The sequence below is a fragment of the Hylaeus volcanicus genome, chromosome 6 (assembly GCF_026283585.1).
Source record: "Hylaeus volcanicus isolate JK05 chromosome 6, UHH_iyHylVolc1.0_haploid, whole genome shotgun sequence".
In the NCBI taxonomy this organism is placed as follows: Eukaryota; Metazoa; Arthropoda; class Insecta; order Hymenoptera; family Colletidae; genus Hylaeus; species Hylaeus volcanicus.
Genome location: NC_071981.1, coordinates 17,736,580 through 17,759,808, shown reverse-complemented (window position 1 = coordinate 17,759,808; position 23,229 = coordinate 17,736,580). Strand labels below are relative to the sequence as shown.

At 49.1% G+C, this 23,229-nt stretch overlaps 1 protein-coding gene across 1 annotated transcript in view; it reads left to right on the top strand.

The window, feature by feature from the left end:
* Positions 1–23,229, top strand: part of LOC128878388 (caveolin-3-like) — an 84,005-nt gene that overhangs the window by 6,693 nt on the left and 54,083 nt on the right. The gene's annotated exons all lie outside the window — the stretch shown is intronic.

Here is a 23,229-nt window from a genome sequence, read left to right as displayed (position 1 = left end):
CGAGAGTTCACGGTGAACGAATTTGGAATTTCAAGGACGCTTTGAGAATCGGGACGTGCAGTGCTTCGATATCTGCACTCTCGCTCGCTGGGTACAAAGTGTACACACCCGGTGCAGTTTCCTATGCATCGCACCCGTTTCACGGCTTCTCATTTCTCTCGTAAACGATCGTGTCTGCTGCTCGGGCCCTCGGCTGTGTTACCCTAGACATCTGGTTTTCGCAAATCGATAAGATCGTATTTTAAACGAAAACTGTAATCGTTCGTTAAGGTCTGGCGTTGCGTACAACCAATCGCCGAGTACCGATAGCTTTTTCTTTTCGAATGAAGTATAGCTCGATTTGTGAAATGGCAGACTGCGCACGGGAGAGATAAAAATAAAACGAGACGTTCGATCGGATCGTTGCCAATTCCGAAACGCGGAAAATAATGGACCGTCTAATGAAATTCGCGGTGAGGACCAATGAAATTTTTTGCGTCTTTGTTTTCGAGGTTTTCACAATTCTCTCGACTCGATGATATTTATTTCTATCGCGAGACGTAATACGTTTTATGGCTGCAGATGTTAGTCTGCGCAATAACTATTATATTTCGCAACATAACTGGGAATATTGTCGCGTTTGGGAACGTAGTTACCTTGGATCGGCGACACGCGCTCGAGGATTTGCGTATCTTGGAAACTAGTTCAAGTTCGAAGCCGCGTAGGAGAGACTGGTTTACTTCGCAACAGTGGCTTGCTCGTATCGGACGAAGTAATTTGGGAGAATGAAACGCATATCAGGGGTGAAAGAATAATAACCGTTTCGATACGAATATCTCGCTTATTTACGCTGTTCGATATTATTGTTAGGCAAAAGTATTCTTACGTTTAACATGCAGTATTTTATTCACTCTTGACATTTATTTCGATAACTAACGGACGTAAAAGTACAATTTTGTACGCGACTCGACAGCTGATCATCCCACCCCAAGTCGTCTATTTTTTCGAGTAACATTCCGTTTTTGTTGTTAATCAGACGTATCGTATTTATATTACGTTTGCACGTATCTGACAGGATTTTTCCAAACTTTAAGCATTATCGATGCGGTACGATAGTTTTTTCCAAGTAAGATTTAAAGTAACAGCGTCGGTCGAGACTGATTTTACCTGTCATCTTTTCGAACGTCGAACGACGCCGACGGTTTCTTTACGACTTTCATCGGCGTTTAATCCAGCGGCAGCGGTTCTGCGAGAGCGGAAAGAAGTTCGAACGCGACATCGTTGCTCTCGATCGATTAATCCCGCATCGCGCGGGACAATCGTTGCCCGGAACAATGAAATCGCCGCACCGCTCTGCTCGAGTGGCGCAGCGGTGAAAATTTCCGCATTGTTTTTCGCGCTATCGCGATCACCATCGCATCGTCGGCGGTTGAACGTGGTATTTACGCGCGTGCCGCGTACCGTGTTTCGGGTGCGCAAATTTAAAAAGAAAGTCAAATATCCAGTTCGGCCAATCACCTCGTTTATTGTGGTCTGTAACGCGCAAGGCCGCGGAGAGACCTCGATATATAATATCTCGAATAAATCGACGCCGACGAGCTTTTGTCGACGCGAACGTTTCGAAATCCTGGTGCATGACCGGTTTATCGAAGCGCGACTAACGTAACCTCGAACAGCCATGGTCGAATAGACCCTTCGATCGACTCTCAATTATCGCAAATCGATGGGAAAGACGAGCGATTCTTTATCTAATCGATTCGAGTCTTTTCCGTTGCATTCGATTGCGCGTCATGACACCTTGAAGAAAACGCTCGCTTCATCGAATCGTTTGATCGTCCTTACGATGGCGAGTGCGCTACCCGAGGAAAGAGAAGGCGAGCGGATAGTTTTGAACAAGCAGTTCGTTTAAGAATAATTTCCCTCTCTACCGGCACGATGAGCTGATTCGCTTTTCGTTGTTTGCTGTTCGCTGTTCGCGAGCGCGGGCAGACGTTGAAGAGAAAGTGTAACTGTACGAGTAATAGCGAGAATGCAGGTGTAATCCGGATTGCGCGTGCGAATGACTCGGATAGCGTGTCTGCATTTCAATTCCGCTCCATACACAGCAGACGTGTTCGACGTATGTAGGTACGCGTTTTAAACGCTAATGCTAGATACGCACGCTCGCCAACACAGCTCGAGCGTAATTAAATTTTCCCATAGAAATTTTCGTGCTATTTTCTCCTTGGTGGACACGACACGACACGACACGATTCGTATTCGACGCGACACTTTCCAATTCGGGATCATTCTGTTCCGTTATCTAGATTACTCGTCGTAAGATTAACTCCGTAAATAGTATATTCTCCGAAATTATATTATATTTAATGTAGCGTATAAATTATGTAATATAATAATATTTCTCTATCTTTCTTAGTATTATCTCACGAATCGAGTGAAATTTCCAATAGTTATCGAGATGTACCACAGTCGCGGAGGTCTTGGTCCGATCTCGTCCGAGTTCACCGGCCTCTCTCGACTCCAAATCTTAAACACGAAAACTGCTTCCGACGCCGACGTTCGCGTATAGTCTCGTTCGGTGCGTTCGTTTTCTTGCACACCGGGCGCTCGAAATGTAAAGTACTGTTACTCATCTTGGTCGGTCATCGATCGTGATCGGGTACAGGAAACGTCAAACTCGAACCGTGAACTGGATTACTCCCAGATCACGAATGCTTTGTATCTAGTTTAAATAGAACGATACCAGTCGCGAAATAGTCGAATGAAAAAAATGACGACAAAGCGTCGGAAGTTAGGGGCGATTTCGCAACGAGGATGAAAAATAAGCGCGACGAATACGTTGGTATCGGATTAACGATCGAAACGTGTATCATCGTGTTCGCGTGGAAAGACATTTTTTTAAGAAAGGAGATGAAAGGTCAGCGACGCAATTGTAACAAACCCCGAACAAAGTTGAATCGAAGCAGATAGAGGACAAATTGCGAATAGTTTAAATTCCGCGGTGCTTGATCGTAGTCCGAACGAAAACAAATTCAAAGGACTCGCGATCGAGAGGTTTTTTCTCGTCCACCCCGTATAAAGGACGGGAGCCTATTTGGCTCGTGGACGGTACTTTCATCGACCGAGTGAAAGCAATATGAAAGTGCTTGATTGCAAAGTAGAAAGGTGAAATGTATGATAAAAAGACGAAGCCGTTACGTGCGTGTGTGCCGCTGCGGTCGATCCATTTGAAGAGCGTCGCACGAGAGAACGAAGGAAGGGAAAGGAGTGCGAGGAGAGCGAGAGAGGAAGGATGAGCTCGATTATGCCTCGGTCGCGGGGACCGTATAACACGTTCGCGTTTGCGTTCACGTCGTACGCGGTCCTTGATTTTAGCGTCTAAGGTCAACGTAAGGTGGTTTGTCCGGGTAATACACGTACTTTGCTTCCGTGTCGAATAATACACCTTTGTACAACGAACGCGCCATTTCTCTGTTGATCGATGCCATCGCAAACTCTCCTCGAGCTTTTCAATCTGTTTCTTACGAAATAGGAACGCGTAGCTCTGTAACGTAGCATTTTAAGACTACGTTATCGAGCAACCGTTTTTTCCTCGAATGGGAGGAAACCGTATCTACTTACGTACCTCTTAGCGATTTTTCGTACTCGCGATGATCCGATAGACGTCGAACCGCAGAGGATAAGAATCGTCGAAAACATGGTTAACGATGCTTTCGAGTGGTCGAGCTCGGTGCACCAGCGCGCTCGTAACGGAACTATAAATATTTTGAAGTGCAGATTACGCCCGGAGGTCTGTATATCTCTGTCGGTGTAATTGCTAAATTGTTGTAACATTGGAGGAGCGCTCGCGATAAAACGTTATCGAGTCTGGATACCGAATTATCGTAACGGGGAGGAGAGTTATTTCATTTGGCACGGGTCAGTACGGCGATAACTCGCGCAGTTTCTCCAGATAAAGCCGTGTCGTGTGTGTACGCGACGCGATGCGACGCGACGCGGCGAAAAGACGTTAGAGGGGTCGAAGGAGGAGAAAACGCGCGCGTGTAATATCTGGCTGGTTCATCTCGCGGCGCGATGCGGCCGTTTCTACGCTTTTCAACGCGCTCGTTACGCTCGGGTATTCGTCGCGTTCGATTTGTTCGCCTCTACTTTCGCACGCATCGATCGTCGCAATTACCGGTGCGCACTCCACGCGATAGGGATTCGCGTGCATCGCCAGATGTTCCGATAAATTCTACGGCCCTCTCCATCCCCCGACACTCTGCCAGTCCACGTTCTCGCGGGGAGAGATCGGCTGCGTCGAATTTTTCCAAACGTTGGACGGGTTTTGCAAGCGTTGCGCGAGGACAACCAGCGATAATCGCGAGGCCGTTCCTCGCAAAGTCCCTCGATCAAGCCGACTCCCGCGTTCTTCTACGCAGAATGTTGTCCCGTTTACTCGTATCGCACCAATTTTCCCTTCGGGAATCCTTTGGCAAGAGATCGGGTAATTATGTTCCGCGTGTCAGAGGTTCGCTCGAAACATGTTTCGATCGAGTCGGCCAGAGAACGACCGCGCGAAGCCAAGGATAGCTGCGCAGCAAAAATAACTACGCACGTAGAAAGATACGTACAGGTCGATCACCACGAGCGGCAATATGAACCGACGCGACGATGTAATATACGACAAGAGGTATGGAAAACAGCCGTCGACGCGTCAACGACCAAATCATCGTTTCGACCTTTCGATCTGTCCCCGCTAATCTCTGCGAAACTCGAACGATGCAACCACCCATCGACGCGTCGACTCGGCTCGGTTCGATCCGGTTCGGTTCAATTTGTTTTAGGCCATTCTAATGTCGGCAGAACGAAGATGGACGGTTTCGAGGGGTAAACGCGATGCGGCGGTTTCGCTTCAAGGACATATTTTTCAAAGTTATCAAGGTTATTAACATTTCTTTATACGTAATCGCGTGTTTATTTTACGATGCAATTGCAGATAGAATTAAGAGGAATACAATAACCTCGGATACTCTGATACTTTTTTCTCCGGCAGCGAGATCACGAGTAAAGTTCACGGCGATAGCGTAAAGGGGGAACCGATTCTATTGAACCGCGCTAGGTTACCGGCGCCAGTAATTGTTGCACGTTGTTTTATCGAAGTGCGAGGGGCGGGATTTTGGACGGTGCGTGCGTAAGACGGTGCATAGAGCATCGCGATTTGGTCGTTGACGTCTCGCTATTGATACTGGCGCGGTGGTACGCGGCGTCATATCAAACGCGACGCGACGTATTGGGTCAACACACGGGTTGCTCGTTGCTGTTTACTATTCCGACGATCGCTCATTAATTCCGCAGGTGTCGCGATAGCCTGCACGAGTCTCGTTATAAATAGTCGCCAATCGTCGATTAATTAACGCCAACGATACAGACTTGTACTATTAATACGTTCGTTCCGGCGGCACTTTACACTTCTCGGCCCCTCAGTCGTTTAACCGCGCTTCTTCTTTATCCGGGGGGAAGGCTAATTTTATCTCGAGGATTTTAACCCCCTTGTGTTCTTTCGCGTCGCGCGATCGAACGTACCGGCGTGTTGCGACCGCAACGCCGATGGAAAAATCGATCACCGAGAGTCGAAGAAAGTTCTGCGCGGAGGGAGCCCGCGGAAGCTACACACGGTGAAAGTTACATTTTTTTTTCCTCTCCCTTCTCCGCCATCACCTCCGACGCTTTGCTTCTTTCCCGCCTTTTGCGTTTGCTCGTGCAGTTCGGTCGATTCCGCTTCGGTCGTTATGCAATTTACGCGAATGTCGTTCCACGTCTATCAATATTAGCGAACATTTCGTTGAAACGCCGAATACTTTTCGATGATTCGATCTAGGTTCCATCGGAGCTTGACCTTTGCGTCTTTCGTCTTTGATTCAATGGGTTTTCCACGGTATAAAAGGCTAAGAGCAATCAAACGCGAACGATAGGATTCAACTTTCACCCGCGATAAACACTTTGCCACGCGCATTCTTCTTTGATACTTGTTAACGCAACTCAATATCGCGAGAACCTTGAATTAACCGAACTAGTTTATACGTTTAAAGTCGAACGTTTATCGGATCGTTGGTGCGTGTCAATTTCCTTCGAATTATTCAACGAAACTAAGTTTTCCAAGTATTTGGGCAATTCGCGATGTATTTCAAAGATACGACAATCGGACATTTCTTGAAGAGATCCGGAAACGAAAATGGCAAGTTATGCCACGACGAAAATGGGTCAAGCGTAGGAGGATTCGATCTCGACGCAAGGTCGTTGATCGAACGATTCGCGGCGCACGATTTCGTAACAATTTAGGTAGAGAGAGAGAAAAAGAAAGAGCGTGTGTGTGCGTACGTACGCGTGTATAGAGGAGAAAGGGGCAAAGAAAGAGGACTACTCGAACCAAGTTGTCGCGTAAAGTCAAGTTAGCAGACAGTCCACGTAACAGCACTCGTAACCGCAAAGCGTGTAACGCCAAGATCACGTGCCGACGAGGCAGGAAATCCTAGGTGAACACCACGGAGAAAGCAGCCTTCGCGCTCTTCTCGCGGTAACGCGTAAACACGATCGCGTCGTCTTTTACCGATCGCGGTTGCGCGCACATGTTTCTGTAAAATCTGAATGTATCGCGTCTTTCTTCGTTCGCGGAATCAACAAAATAGAACCGATAGAGTCTTTATCCTAATTATTTTCTTAACTGCTATCGATAGACGGAAAGTGTACCGTGACCGATCGGGATTAAGTACTCTCGGCTTTAGTTTTAAGCGCGCAAGATGCCAAGCGTAGATGCAATATTTGTTCGGAACTCGTCAACTGCGACCTTGGTAAGGATGAGAAATCGCGGAAACGTTAGTCGTCGGCGATAGTTACGCGTCCAAGGTGCCATCTTACTTCATAGGGTACCGCGTAATCTCGATCGTGGTTCGCGTGATGAATCCATTAAAATTGTTTTCTCATCGGTCGCGCCGTGAGAATAACTAACTATCAACGTACGCGGTGCACCGTGTTTGGTCATCGTTTTTGAATCATCTCGTTCTCACAATCGCGCATGACTTCCCTTATCGTCAGCAAAGTTGATTCATCGCTGAATCGATCGCGCTCGGTCGACAGACTCGCAGAATTTACGAGTCGTGGGATTCTCGCACACCGTTGACACATCCTGTATCGAGCGAGAAAAGTGACCCCGAAGGCCGACGATCACGGTCACGGTGTAGGGCAAGGCCCTCAAGGTCGCTCGCGTATCGACGTGGCCGCCATCGGGAAAAAACCAGGCTATTTTCTTCTCGTACCAAAGTCTCGTTCCGTTTGGCCGTGATCGTAATGGATGAATTACGAACCACTCAGGGCCGGTTGGTATCTAGCGATTCGCGAGAAACTGTGTCCTCGGAAGTACAAAATCACACTGCTCGTACTCGATTGCGAAACCAGGCCGAGTATCGATGCCCGGGAACGTTTATGTCTGCAATCTTTATTTATTTATTTACTTATTTGTTTCATTGGTTTCGTTTTAAAATAAATAATTTCGATAACTATTTTACACATAATTGTTAAAGGTTTCGATTCCAAATAATCGATTAGCACGGTGTCGATGGAAGCATCGCTGCGAAAGAGCGTCGCGACGCGACGCGTCGATGCGTTAAGCGGAGAAGAGAAACGAGATTTCGAGACTCGGAAACTAGGTCAATAGAGCACGTGGAGTACACTCGACCGAGTTCGAGGTCGTATGTTACGTAACACGGTTATTAGCTATTATTTACGTTGCTCTGATAACGAGCCAGGCTTTAAACTCGGGGGTGGACCTCGAAATATCGTACTGTAACGCGACGCTAACGATAATAATGCGTACACGCGTAGAATATTTACCAGCATTTCGGAGATCCGAGGAACGGAGAAAAGAAAGGATACGTTTCCCGTTTGAAAACGTAACGGGAGACCGTAACGTACACCCGCAACATTATTTCGCGACTGGAGAGAGAGTCGCACAAAAGAGATCCTCGAAGAGAGCACAATGAGACGGGGTCGCGATCGATCGAGAAACGCAGGAAATCGATCGGAAGAACACCGCTAGATCCTCCTTTTTCCCTTGCGGTATATTCAACGGGACGGGCACCCTGTTTTTTCGTTCATTCTTCGAAAGAACGGAGGGTGGAGGTGGAGATGCGTTTTTACCTCGTGACCTCGATATATTTCCATTATGCTCGGCGAGTCCTCTTCCTCGTCTCTTTTATTTTCTTCTGGATCGAGCATATGGGAGCTTCCGTTTTCTTGGCTGGTTCGGCTAAAAAAGTACGCGCCCGATCGCTCGACACAATTACGTAAACGATCGAATCTATTTTCGTTGTCGTTCCGTCACGTTACGTTGCTTTTCGATATACGACCGATTAATACGTACAACGTTAGACGGATTTCGTGCGTCTTAATCTTCGCAATGAAGCTTGTTAATCCGCAGCTGCGGGACCTATGTACTCGTTCGGAGCACTATTTCTGTACGGACGATCCGGTGTTTCGCCCGTTAATCCTATTTCCAAGGGAAATTTCATTTCCGACGCCACGCGACCAGCTGCGATATCGTTCGAGTCATCGAGTCGAAACGCACGGGTTCGTGTTTTATCCATCTATTAATTTTTATCGAGGCGATCGCGACACCGAGGTGGAGAAGATTCGATTACGAACGAAAGCGTCGCGACGATGAAATAACGCTCTGTTACGGTACCGTGTACCACATTCGGCTTCGCGTTCTTTTCGATTCGATCTTCGGAATGCGTGACCGCCTGTAAAAATGATTTAACAGTCGTCAATCTTTGCTTTACGTTGCGGTTTATTCCCGCCGCGGATGTTCTTTCTTTCGTCCCGGTCACGCCACGCTTTAACCTCGCTTTGCGTTCGTACGAAATCACCGAGGAAACGGGGCACCGACGTTACACTCGAAATAAACGCGAACGTCGACTGCGAAACGAAAGAAAGCCAACCGGGCTTCGCAACCGCAACACGAGTGCACGTCCGCGTAATTTTTGCGCGACTTCGGTTCTTCGCCATCCAGTTTCCTGTTCCGTCATTCGCCCGTACCGCGGCTGGACCGCTTCGATATTACCCACGCGCGATGGGGACGGTTCGATTTATCGGGATTCTAAACGGGAGCGCCATTGTAATTAGTTAGTATCCCGATGCACTTACAGCCGAAACATCTCGGGTGGGAAAGAAACGGCAACGAAGAAGGGAAAGGAATTTGTTTCGTCTTTTGACTTATCGTTAGTCTCGACGATCGTGTTACGAAATTTCGTGGCTGATATCAGTGTCACCTTGGAACCATCGTTATGGTATTTCGAGTCGTGGAAAAAGCGATTGCAGCAGGCTGGCAACGTTTTCCTTTCTCGTTTTGCGTAAATAGCCCTGAATCATCGAGGGCAAAAATATATGTAGGAAATCCGCACCTTGGATTGCGACATTTCCGCAACTGAGCTCGACGAATATCAAACTTGGACGGCGGTGAACGATAACGATCGATAAACGAATCGTCCGATTGCATCGGGTCACTCGCACGCGCTTAATTTGCATATAAAGGAACGTCGCGCGCCGTTCCGATTGCGGAAACCCAATGATCCATTCGAAGAAAACGATCATCGCGGTTTCACAATCGGATTTGCGCCGCATCTCCTACCTCGATCGTAATAGTTAGTCATTGATGTATCGGAGTTGTAATCACCTATCGAGTATGATACGCAGTTTTATATGTACGTTTCAAAAGAGCTGGAATAATTCTGAAAATTTGATAGTTTTGCTTAATATGCTTCTCTGTTCTCCAATTTTTTACCAACACGGAAAATGACGTGTCAATCGAAAGAAGGATGAAGAGGAAGTCGCGGAAGAAGAAAAGATCCACCGGAATAAGGTGGAGAAGTAAAACGAGACGAGACGAGACGAGACGAGGCAGCGTAAGTGTGTCGTGGTGAAGCGGTACACGCGACGGATCCTCTGTCATAATATGTAGTTTCACAATGGCGGCTATCGAGGGCAGAACACCGTTAGTTCCTTCGTTGCTGGTACCGTGTTACCCAGAGCACGAGCCGGCCTCTGCTAACTTGCCTGCAAGAAATCGCCTCTCCTCTCTTCTATCCGGTGGTCTCCGTTCCTTCTCTTTTCTTTGGTCCTCCTCGCGTTCAGCGTTCAGCGGTAACGTTACCGATACGCCCGAATCGCCACTGTCACGAGGACGGATCAACCCCATTTCCGGGGTGTACCTTTTCGAGGTTCTTCATTCGTTATTTTCATCTTCGAAATTGTAAACTTTGCCACTATATCCTGGAACGTCGTAAAGAGCTCGCGACTTCCGTAGCGACTTTTATGCGACAAACGATACAAATTTTACGTCTCATTGTTTTTGCTGTGCGTTCATCCGGTTTTCGCATAATTTATTATCGACAACGAGCATCGGGACGGCAGACAACTCGAAGTGCTCCGCGTTGGATTATTGATCCGGCTTCGAATCGTAATTGAACGTTTCGGACAACTGGTATAGAAAGAATAATTATATTCGATATTCCTGCGAGGCATTTGTTTCCCTTTCAACGGCTTCCGAAGAGGGAGGCCCGCTTGGAGCTGCGCTTGCAAGTGGGTCACCTTTCAAAGGCTCTCGATGAAAATGCTCCGCTACCGGCTCGGTACTGCCGCGCCGCCCATCCATCGATCATCGGTTAATAGTGGTATTATATTCTAGGTTAATGGTAACGCGATTCCCGGTCCCTGCTTATGCATTCCAAGTGCAGTCCCTCCTATTCGTCGAGTAAAGCGCGTCGACTGATCCGACCGTGCGGCGTATCGGTACGAATAAGTTTTATCGGGAAAAGGAATCCTTTCCGATGGACTCGTCGGGTCGAGAGACTCTTCGCGAATTCCGCTTTTTATGTTTCAGTCTCGATTGCTCGAATAACGAATCGACTCGCGGAGGAATCGTGTCGAGTGGTGCTCGCTGATTCTTCTTTTTAGCTACGCTCGTCTACTTATTTTTATCTTTTAGTAAGTAATAGCCGTGTCCGTCGTTCGTATAAAGCTTGGAAGGAGGAATGGTCGAAAAGATTTAAACGAAGAGTCGCGACATGTCACCCTTTGGGGCGTATCGCTAGTCGCCTACAAATCGATGCGCTAATTTTCTCTCCTTTCGGCTGAAATTCGTGTAAAACGAACGGGAGAAAATGTCAGGCGTTATCGGTCCTTCCAACGCAGTGCGGTGCCGCATGCCGCGTCGGTTAGGTTAACGACATTCGGCACGGGAGGCTGTTCTGGACGCATCCAGGATGTCCGCAACGCGATAGAAACGTCGGCGTCGCCAGCGTATCCTGGCCGGTCTGCTCGCTGTTGGATCATATCGGCGAGGCGTTTCTTTTTCTGCACCGAGTTGGCCGCGATAGCCGTAATCGTACCGCGATATTCGGCGTTAAAACGGTCACGTGGCGTCTGCGTTATCTGGCCCGTTTCTTTCTCTCCGTCTCGTCCGGACGGCGTGAATGAATTTATCACTTGTATTCGGATTACGTGGGCGACTGCGACGGAAATAACACGGAATCGAAAGTGTTCTGATTTTCAAATCGTAGATGCGCGTATCGCGTACTCATTCGTACGTATGGTGCTCGCGCGCATCGCTTCTTTCTTTTCCGTTAAATGTGACATTTTCATTCGTTTGCGCGAAAAGATTAAGATTCGTCCGACGCGACGTAGAACAAAGAGTTCGCGAACCGTTTCATTTCGTCGCTGTCGCGTTCCAGTATTTTTCCGCCGCGTTACGATAATCGTATATGACGCAATGTTGCTAAAGACAGCCCCGGTGTTAGTCAACTCCGTAGTAGAAGATCCCGAATCGTTGCAGAAATACGATTTGCGTTGCAAAACACTGGACGATAAGTTATATTATTATTGTCTCGCATTGACTCGCATCGCGGAGTGCAGGCTGAAAGAACACGTTCGAATGATGAAATCGTAAAAGCTTAACGGGATGACTCAAGGGGTTAAATCACACGCGAGTGGCGCGTTTCAGTCGCGATACATTCTTTATCGCTGCGGTGTGTCGTTTGCACGAGCTATGGCCGCGAAAAAGACAGCAGCAGAAAAACACGATTGGCAATTTCAACCGCGGGAAGACGATCGAGGTCAGAGAAAGTGGTCGATGAACCCGGTCCTTCGACGTCGGTCGGGCCACGCCACGCATTACGCTACTTTAACTGACTTACGTTTCCGCTTAACGCGCGCATTTCGACGCGTGCACGCACTCACGCACGTACGAGTGGTGTGGGTTCGGTTACGTTCACACGAATGGTTTTTTAACCGAGCGCTACTTCTTTTCTTCAAACGCAACCGCGTGCCTCGCGAAGAACTTTGACGAGAAACCATTGCGCACCGATCGTTGTAATAACGTCCGCTGTTACAATTGAATTTTTCCTCTTTTTTTCTATGTGTTTATATATCTTTTAAAAGACGCCCCCTTTTACTTCAAAGAATGACGTTGATCTATAAATAATCGGGAAAAAACTTGGGAAAAGAAATATCATCGGTTGTAACATTCGTTCAGTCGTCGTAAACAACTTTTTCTTTGCGCGTGATCCCAGGTTTTTACATAACAGCTGGAATAATCGATTTAGAGTTTTAATTGAAAACGTATCCATACGATTTTCCTAGTCGCGGATGGATCGTTTTCAAGTATGAACAGCATTTAAATACCATTTTCTCTTCCATCGATACGAACAAATTCGAAATCGAATAACGCCTCCGAGAAGAAAGCAGAAACGGTCGAATCAAAGGAGGAGATAAAGCAGGAGGAAGAGAGGAGAATAGAATCGGTTGTATGGCGGCGGCTAAAACTGGAAACTGAAAAACCAGGAGAGGAGGTTCACGTGCATCCGCGGCTTCCATCGCGTTTTCGAAGGTTGAGCCTCACGAGGCTTCTACACGAGCGTGCTCGTCTATTTCTGTCTCGACACCCTCTTTCCTGTGTCGAAGCGACGAGTCTCCCTCCGCGCCGGTTCCCCCGGTTCCTCGATACCTTCGAGTCCCTACTCGCCCTACGTACGTCGCATCGGGGTGCTGCTGTTGCTGCTGTCTCCCTTCTTCCGTTACGCCTGTTTCTGCCTGGTTATGCCTTGCTCGTTGTTTGCGTCACTTTTCGTAACCTTCCTCAATATCGTTCCGTTGGAAAGGATCGATCGCGGTGGTTCGAAACATACCGAAGCTTTTCTTCTCTTTTCTTCTCCTCTCTACCTTGCATTCCTACGCAATTTCTGTTAATTAAACATTTACCGAGTAGAGAAGGTGTAGGTATATCGCCATGCCTTTCTTTTATGCAATTCTCTTGTTTACTTTTTTCGCCAAATAGCGGTCCATTTACTCAACAGGCTCGAGTACTTTCTTTTAATCGATCTTCTTTTTCCTCTGCCTCGCGTTAGAAGGAAATTTTTATCGCACCGCTTTACAATCGACGCCAACGAGGAAGCGAAGCGAGGCGGCAAGGTTTCTTTTGTAACTTTCTCGGCCAATATCTTGCTCGCTAAACGTCAAATTGTGCAACATCATACGTAATCGAGCGAGTTATTCACGAAATTCCTGGTACCGACGATGCTCGGAAAATGAGGAAACCCGGAACTTCCTTTCGAGTTGTCGGATAAGGAAGTATTTCCGATCGATTTAGCAACGCTTACAAAAGGAGCGTTTGTATTCGTTGCCTCAAATCTGTAATCTTGTAAAGTGTAACGAATCACTGCGAGCCGTCTTCTCCTGTAACGCGTTCCTTTGTCTTTATCGTTATGTCTTTGTTCGTTTCGGGTTTCTTTGTCTCGAAATCTCGGGTAACCGCAAACTGTTCCTTCATCGATAACACAGGAATGTTTACTTTTGCCGGAAAATAGCCAAGGTATCCTCGGACGATTGGAACGTCTTGGAACATCGATTCTACTGCGTCCCCATCGATAAGTTCGAAGGCGGTTACACCGGTGACCGCGTTGAAACTTACGTCGGAGAATGCAAGTTTAATGCATCGACGCAGTCCTAGAGCCACGACTTTAAGGAAAGTAGAGCAGCCGTGTCACGATGTGTTTTCTTTGTGCTACCACTCGACCACGATATACTCTTTGAGAGATTCAGAGGCTAGGGAAAACGTCACGAGTGAAAAGGAAAAAGGTCGGAAAACGAGATTGTCGATAACGCCGACCGTGCCCGAGGCGAGTGCGAGACGAGATAGGAAACATTCTTCGAAAAATCGTTAAAAGCTGTTGAAAAAAGCCTGCGTCTATTTGGTACGGCATCGTTTCCAACGTTTGTCGAGACATTGATTTTTACATCGAAAATTTGGACACGTAACGTAAGTTTGTAAAAAACTTTTTTCAACAAATCGTTGTATTGTTTGCGGTGGTGTACATGTGCACGCGCGTGGAGTTACGGGACACCGTAACTCATTCGCGTTCGTGCGTTTTACGAGCGGTCGTAAATTCGTCTACTAATCGTTACGCGAATAATTCTCGCGTGTCGTTGCCGCAAGTGATTTCGATTCTCTTTCCCGTTCTCTCTTTCTCTCTCTGTTTCTTCCTCGTTCCTTCCTTCTACTTGTTTCCACTTCTCTCCGACGCGACGAGCGCAATTGCCGCTGTTCATTGATCGGGCACACGCAAAAAGTTGTCGGGATGAATTATTACGGCGATGATGTAACGATAAAGTAAATCGTGACAGTGAGGGTTGGCTGATGCAGCGCGGTCATTCAACTTTACGTCGCGGTTCGAACTCGATTTAAGCGGATGCAACACCGCGAATTCGAAGGATCGAAAACAGAATTGGCTGACATAGTTAACTATTCGCGAGTTCGGCGAATTTCCTCGATCAACTTTCTCGTTATCGATCGAGGAACGTTGACGGCCGTTGCAACGAAACAGAAACAATAACGCGATTGTAAAAGACGAGGTCGTCGGAGAAAGTTGACCAGGGTCCTTGAACGAGAACGATAACAACGTCCACCGATGCTGAAAATCTTTGCCCCGCGATACTCGTTATCGGGGGAGTATTAACGGTGTTGGGGACGTTTGTTTTCTATCGAGATCGAAACTTTGTGAAATTTGTTCATCCTCCGCTTGGAACGTTAGGACGGAACGGACAACCACTCCCGACCGAGTTGCACGTCCGTTTCGACGACTATGGTGCGTCAACTCGCCCGCGGAAAGTGGTATACGTACTCGATAGGATATTCAAAAATCCCGGCTCCCTCGCCGTGGGCCATTAGTTATTCTCGTCCTGTCGGCATCGTTTACTCCCGTCGCGTCGTTTCGCTGTGAAATTATGACCGAGGCGTGAGTTCAACGTTTCCGCCGACGGAATTTTCGTTGATATCGATTTTACGGTTCCGATTCTCGTTTCTTAGTAGCTATGAAAAGAAGAGAAAGGCGTTGCACGGCAAATTAACGCTTCCGATGTACGTAAACGCTTACTCCGTAAAAAATATCACGGCTGTGCGGTAACTGAGAACGTCGAGAATGAACGGTTTGTCCCTGATAGCCAACGACACTGTTTTCGCCACAGTTCATCGACCACGATACTTTCGCAATCGAACGGACGCGAGGCGTGAAAGCGAGGCCGTGGTATCTCGCGTAATTATCCGGCGTGCGTTCGTACCTCGTTATCAAACCAGCCAGAAACTGCAATTCTTCCATTTGCAGCCAACTTAGAGCTAGCTGGCCGATCTCGTCTCCGAGATCGGGTAGGAACGATCGATCTATACCTTGGCGGTTAGAATCGTCGACTCGGTTGAACGAAATTCTTTCCTTTAATCTTTCTAATCGTACGCCAAGGTTACAAGTTTTAACCCCATCGCGCTTAGTATCCGTTAACGTTGCGAGAATCAATTTTCGCGTGTCAAACGTTGCCGATATACTTTCGTTCGTATACGTAGGACTTTCGACGATTCGTTAACGTAACGTCATCTTTGCGTGACTATGCAACTTAGTAGAAATTTCTTCTGATATTCGACGCCGACGGTGCCGTGGTGACACGAGTCACGAGCCACGTTCAAGTTTCAAGTGCGCGTAACGCGCTACTCGTCGTTCCGCTTTCTTACCCTTTCTGGCCATTCCCACCGTCCGCAGCTGTAATTTCTAGAGCACCGCGAATCGCGGGCAATGCAAATTCGTTCGGCCACTGTCCTCTTATACGTCTACAAAATTCGGTGCAACTTGTCGGTTATATTTATAGCGAATTAGAGAAACATCGTTTATCCGGAATCAGATTGCGAGAGAATGCAAGCTCCGAAGCGTGTCTCGTTCGCTCGTTTCATTCAAATCACCGACTTCGAAAACACTTTCTTCTCGTTGCTGGTACTTGGACTTTTGCCACCTCTACCGATAAACAGATGGTGGGTGGGTAGGGGGACGTGTATACGGCAGTTTCCCTGGACGTTGCGAATCGGTTGGTATGTTTCAGTGACAGTGTCACGCGCAGGTAATCGGAGAAAGTCGTTGACCCCGTTCGTGTAACCCGAGGAACGTGTCCCGATTGCCGGTCACTTGCGACGGAAAGATCACGAATCGACGAAATTTCCGCTGACTTGCCGCGTCAAACAATTTTCGTAACGACGCGACGTCGTTCATCGACCCTGCTATACTAACTTATAATAACGAAATGTCTGCGGCATTTCGAACACGGATTTCAGTAGCAGTTCTTAACGCGTATCCTCTCATAGGGGTTTGTTGGTTCGTTTCGAAAGGAGAGCTCGATGCTTGGCGGTGGGCGAAACGCACGAGCAAGCTTCGTACAACTGGTAAAATCGTTCGACGTCGGGGATAAAGTATTTCCGCGGTTCGCGTGGCGATCCACGCAACGTTGGATCGTAACGCGGGTTCTCGCATCTGTTACGCGCATAGCCAACGGATTATCGCAGATATGACGCCGCGGCAATGTATCGCGTTATTTAGTCGAGGCGGTCGGTTATCGTGCCGCGTTACGGAACGTTGAGCTGTTATGAAATGCGGCTGCGACGGAGCAAGTTGCTTTCTCGAGCTCCCGTCCCGTCTCCGAAGAAAGTTTCCGCGGCAAGTGCATTCGACATTCGAAAGTCTTGCCTCCTCTTCGCCGTAGGCACGCTCTCGAATCGCGGAGGCGATTCTTTTCGAGGCGATTAGCAACACGGTTGAGTGTTCGACCACGCGAAAGTACCGACTAGATCAGCCGCTTTTATGTTCGAACGTTTTCCTAGCGAAGAAACGAAGCTTCGCGCGACTCGTAGACGAAGCGCAAGTTCTCGGAGAACGCGGTGAAAGACGAGCCTCGAAAGGTATCACTTCCGATACAAGGAAGCAATTTCGTCGACGTTTTCTCCTCTCGCTATTCGCGGGATTCGCGCCGGATACCTACACGGCGCGAACGACCGCTTTGCAGGCGGCTCCGCTTTAACTGTCAACTTCGGGCCCGGCGCTCGCGCCTTCTTTCGCCATCGCACGTTCAATTATCGGACTAATTACGTTAACGCGCTTCGCCAGTGGAAAACAAAGCCCGATAGCCGTCCAATGGCGCGGAGCGAGCGAACAAACGACGCCGTAAACCTCTCCCACCCTGGGAAAAAAGAGTCGCGGTACTTTATACCTTTTTCGCGATACAATGTTTTACGCTTTCGGCAGACGATCGTCTCGATTTCGAGAAACATATCGATTTCGACGGTTCGGAAAATACTATGCCTATGATAAAGGGGTACGTTCGATCGAAGACGTATATTTTCCGTAAAAGTTTCGCAAAACTAGCGATCGTTTTGACCCTTGTTCTATTTCTATCGTAAATCTTATCGGAGATTTGCATCTCGCGTTACAGTAGCGATGCGATAGGTCCGTTATCGAGTGGAAACCGTTTGGCAGACCTTCGGAAAAAGAGGAGAGACCACACGGGCGGCGCCGATTTTGTTCGGGCAACGACTACGACGATCCAGAGGAGGACGATCCTCGGTCGCGCGCGCCAACTGCCGCATCGCTCCAGACTTATTCCAGGCTCACAAATACAAGGTCAGCCGGCCACCGCTCCAGTGCAGTGGTACTAACCTCGTCCGACGTAGACCGCCTCTCCTTTCCTCGTCCTCTTGCTTCGTCAACAGAAACGGCATTCTGTTCTTTCGTTCTCCAAGCCCCTAACCCCCACTCCCACTCGTGCCGTGGCCCCCGTCAGCCATCAACCTTTTTACTTACCGCCGCGCACCAATCTTTTTTATTGCCCTTCCTGTTTATCGTTCTTGCGGCACGACACTCGCGACGCCTGTTACGCGATTATGCAATCGGGTTACTCTAGCGAGACGCACGATATCTCGTGGATAGGCGGGTTCGGTGGTTGCTTCCCCTGTCGCATCGCAACGTATTTCGAGTATTTCGATCTTGGCTCACGATTTTTGTTGTCGTCGAGACCTTAACTTTTGTACTAGCACCGAAACTAATTATCGAGCACCGTTGCTTTTCTCGTTTCGTTCGCGTATTTACCGCGAAACATTTCAAACTTTTCGAGATCTCTCGAGTTTTCCGAATTTATTTTCATCGAATTGCCGTCCTCGAGAACGAGGTAATTCGTTTTCTCACGAGAGGCGAGTCCAACGAGCAAAACTAGTCCTCGCGGATCGTCCAGAAATATCGGCCGACGGTTTGCATCGAGCCAGGCTCGCCCCTGGCGCATATTTACAAGGCCATCCGGTCACCGATCCAATGGTATATGTATACTAACCCGAACCCCTGCCTGACTGCCTGCCTGCCTGCCTGCCTGCTTGCCTTCCTTCCTTCCTTCCTTTCCTTCGAAACATCCTCCGTTCCATGGCAGCCGCACGGCACGGCATGGTCTCGTTTTCTTCTCGAGACATCGGCCTTCTTCTTATTCGCCGCTTATCTTTCTCATCGTTCTCCCGTGCTCGTGCACTCGGACGCTGCTTTTAACCACCTACGCGTATTCCTTGCTTCCACCGAGCAACGAGAATGCGATTATGCAACTAGATGCACCGCCTCCCTCTTATATCACAGGATGCGGCTGCCGTCGATACGCCGAGTTACCGCCACGGATGGCTAGTTTGATTTTGCCAGGTGGATTTTGCCAGTTGGATCGTGTTATTCTTCGAATTGCAAAAAGCGTTTTTTGCAAAAGTTGTCTGGTGCGACGCGACTAATCGAACGATAGCAACGTTCAATGAATGTCAAGATCGCGTATCGAGACGAATTCAACGACCCGCGGTGGCGCGATCGTTAAATGACCTAGCGAAACTAACATCGCGATAACGCTACAAACGTAACGATTACGAAATTGTAATAAACGGATCTGTGCGACTGGTGTCGGTTACCGAAACTTACGATTTTAATCATGGAAAAGTCGTATCAACGATAAGATTCTCTTACTAAATGAATAAATAGGTGAATAATCGATTCGTTGAAATGTTCTCACGACTCGTATACGGACGTAAACCTCTAAGGCTAGGTAGATGCCGGGCCGTCGAGTCGACGCGACCTCTCCGCCGTCGGGAGTTGCTTTTATTTGCAGTTTGATAAACGATATCTGCACCCGCTAATTTCAGAGCCGTCGAGATAGGAATCTGTTCTGCGTAGGTTCGAAAATAAGTCTCGTCTGAGTCGGGAATCTTTCCCGAATATCGCCGGTATCGTCGCGACTGCGACAGCGTGATTAATTCGGATGCGATTAATCACCGCGGGCTATCTGCTTGGAGATCCGGCTTATTTTTTCTCTGGATAGCCGTCGCTGGGGTTACGTAATCGAACTGCTATGCCATTCGTGCACCGACGCTCCGAAATTCGTCGAATAATCGACGGGCGACGCCTAACGACCGTGGCTCGTCGACCTAGACGCATACGCAAGGTCATGCGGCCACTGCTCCAATGGTATTATAACCTCAACCTTCTTGTCCTCTCTTCGTTCACTGGCGGCACCCCTCCGTCCTGTTCCGACGCGGTCGTTCTGCTCGTTTCCTCGCTCGCTCGCTCGCTCGTGTTCGCGCGTGCGAACGCGCCCTAACCGCCTACGTGACGCGTCCGTTCGCTCCTGCTTCTACCTCTTCCCCTCCCCTGGCCGCCCTTTATCCCGCCCTTCTTTTTCCTTTTTCTCCCTTTCGCGACCTCTCCCTCGCCCAGCTCGTGTTGCACCGATCGCTACCTCTACCACGCGAGTATTCGTGCACCCTACGTCGAGCACGAGTACCGGGAATGCAGCCGATTATGCAACTAGTTGCGCTGCTAGGTTCTTGTGTCATAGGGACGCGGTCACCCTACCTGGCCGTAACCAGCCTACTGCACATCCGCGGATTCACGCTCCAGAGCTCTCCTTTCAGCCGTGCCGTTTGCCCCTGTTTTGATCGTCCCGTTCAGTCTCTGCGCGCCAACGCTACGGATTAGCAAAATAATTTGTTTCTACCGGTGCAACAGTCTCCGATCGGTATCGAGGGGAATCACAATCTTTCGATGCCTCTCAATCCCTGGTTAAAGATCTTGGCTCCTTTCGGAGCCGTCCAACGTTCCCTCGTTATCAGGTCGGAACGTTCACGCATGCTCGACGAGTCTATCCACGGTAGTCGTAGTTCTCTACGCGTGAATCTCTGCCGAGAATAGTCGAGTATACGACGATGATGTAACCAGTTTCTAGGCTTTCGTGTCACTCGTTGCTCGGCTGTCATGGGGAACCACGACGACGCACGCTCTCCGCGTAACCGACCGCTAGCGCTAGTGAATCACCGGATTTCACGCGATGTCGGGTGTCGCGTATCCAGCTCGTCGTTTGCCTACAGGATTATTCGACCGCTGACGCTGTCTCGCGTCGCGTTCGATACTGCAATCGTGAAATATAATTCCATTATACGTTCGAGATTGTAATTTTGTTCGAACCTGTTTATTTTTTATTTGTTATTAGAGGTATGTCGAGGTATGTAGCTACGACGATCGGAAACCGTTGTCGGTCGCGTAATTGCGTTTCGGTTGCGCGCAAACAGGGTACAGTCGAAAACAACCGTTGACTCTTACGCAACCATCGAGGGTGGGGATTCTCGATATCTTCTGCCAGCGGCCCTCTCCTTTGGCGCGAGCGCGATTCCTGGAATGCTCTTTGTACTCCGTAGCCTTCCCCGCTGGCTCGAGCCGCCCCCACCTGGAGGGGAGGCCCTCGAGTCCGACGACCTTGATAGCGAGAGAAGTCGTTGGCGTTCGTCGACGTTGTCCTTGTCATCGGCACCGAGTCCCGACTACCGACAGAGTCGGAGACGCGACCCACGTCGTAGACCCCGGTCAGGTATCCTCGTAACCCTGGCCGTGGATCGGTGTCCACCCACGCGGGACACTGCTCTTTGTCTCTGGGAAATTGGCCGAGCGAACGCTCGCCTTTCATCGTCGCGCGAATTCTGAACGTAAAGACTAGAAAGAGACGCGTCGCTTCGAGTCAAGGATCGATGCGATCTCGAATAGGGCCGTGTGAATGCTCCCCCGGGATGAGTGGAATGCGCTCGTAAAACGGCAGAGTGTCTAGATGCCGGGATATCTCCGACTACGGGGAGCGTCGCGTCGTTTTGAATCGTTTGGTCGTTCGGAAAACTAACTTTTTCGGTGAACGTAAAATTTCAGGAAAATCGGAAACGATTGTTTGCAGAGACCGGCCGCTCGGATCTCGCGATACCGGCAACCATCGCGGGTATACCGAGCAACGTATGTACGCGTTTAGACCATTTGCACGTTTCATAGATGATGTCTTCGTAGAAAGATTTGTTTTTTTCTTTTTCGAACATCGATATTTGTAACTTGACAAATCGTGGGAGCTGTAGAAAATCGTAAACGTGCAAGTTGGAAACACGGTGAATTTAGCTCCGTGGCGACCTCGAAATTTCACCCCTTCCAATCGTACGTTCTTCGTGGAAACGTTTGATGTTCCAAAGGAGCATAACACGGTCGAAACCGGGGACGAAGACCGCAGCGAAAGCGACGATGGCGGCGGCGGCGGCGTCGGCAGCGGCAGCGGCAGCGGCGATGACTACTGGTGCAGCGATCGAGCGCGTCGGCATCGGCGGTGGGGTGTGAGTAGCGGGCCGGGAAGACGGAGGGCGGGAGGGGTTGGGCGGCGGACGCCCTTGAGCGACGGGCAATGCACCGTGCGAGGTTCAAGGCAGAGCGGCGGTTGCCGTCGCGCCGCCGCCGCCGCCACCGCCGCCGTCGTCGTCGTCGTCGTCGTCGCTGCCTCCCTCTCCACCTCTCTCTCACTATCTCGCCCCCACCCCCGCTTGTTTGTACGTTACACTCTATCCGTGAATCTCGTAACCACCCCACTTTTCGTCACCTTTCCTACTCTGCTGCATCGCGAATCGCTTCGCCTCGTCTTTTCTCTTCTCTTCTCTTCTTCGTTCGTTGTTTTCGCTGCTCGTTCTGCTCCACCTTCCGTCCATCCCTCTCTCGCGCTTTCTTTGTTCCCTCGTTTCGTTTCTTTCCCTTTTTTCACGCTCTTTCTTCCCGACTCCACTCGTTCCGCGCCTAGTTACCTTGGATCTTGACCCATTTTTTCCGTGAAACTAGGAGACTCGATCGCGAGCTCGCAGACAATGGGAAACGAATAAATGGGACGCGGTAAAGAAAATCTTCGAACGCCGTGTCGCGTCGGGTATCGTTGAAACTTTGTTTGCGATCGCGTACTAAAATTCAGCGGTAAACTAAATGCGCTTGTGAGACGGTTATAAATAGCTCGGTACTCCGTAGGGAATCGTTACAGCGCGGCCGCGTCATCGAACCGAGAGGTAACACAGAGAAAATTCGCACGTGCGCAAGCTTTCATCCCTTCTCCGTAACGTTACACGTTTGCCCACGACCGATGCCCCCGAGAAAAAAAATACGCGTTCGGGCGTATGTATAACCGAAGATTACGCGCAGGAGAAGATGGCATGGTAGGAGTGCGCAGAACTGGAAGAAGGAGGAAAGAAATCTATGATCCGCGTTCCGGTGCTTCGCCTCTATCTCTTTGTTTCGATTACGATCCGCGAGAAACTAAATGGCTCTTCCGACGAACGCGACTTTTCGTTGCGCGTTAGAAATCACTCCTCGAAAAAGCCGCGCGTCTGGACCACTTGACGGTATTCCACGAAGGTGCGGAATATTTCGAGCGGCGACGCGATTCGTCCAAGGTCGAAACCGTAATCCCTGGCGGAGCGGGCCAGTTTCAAGTTCACGGCTTCGCGGAGAAGAAGAAGAAGAAGAAGAAGAAGAAGAAGAAGAAGAAGAAGAAGAAGAA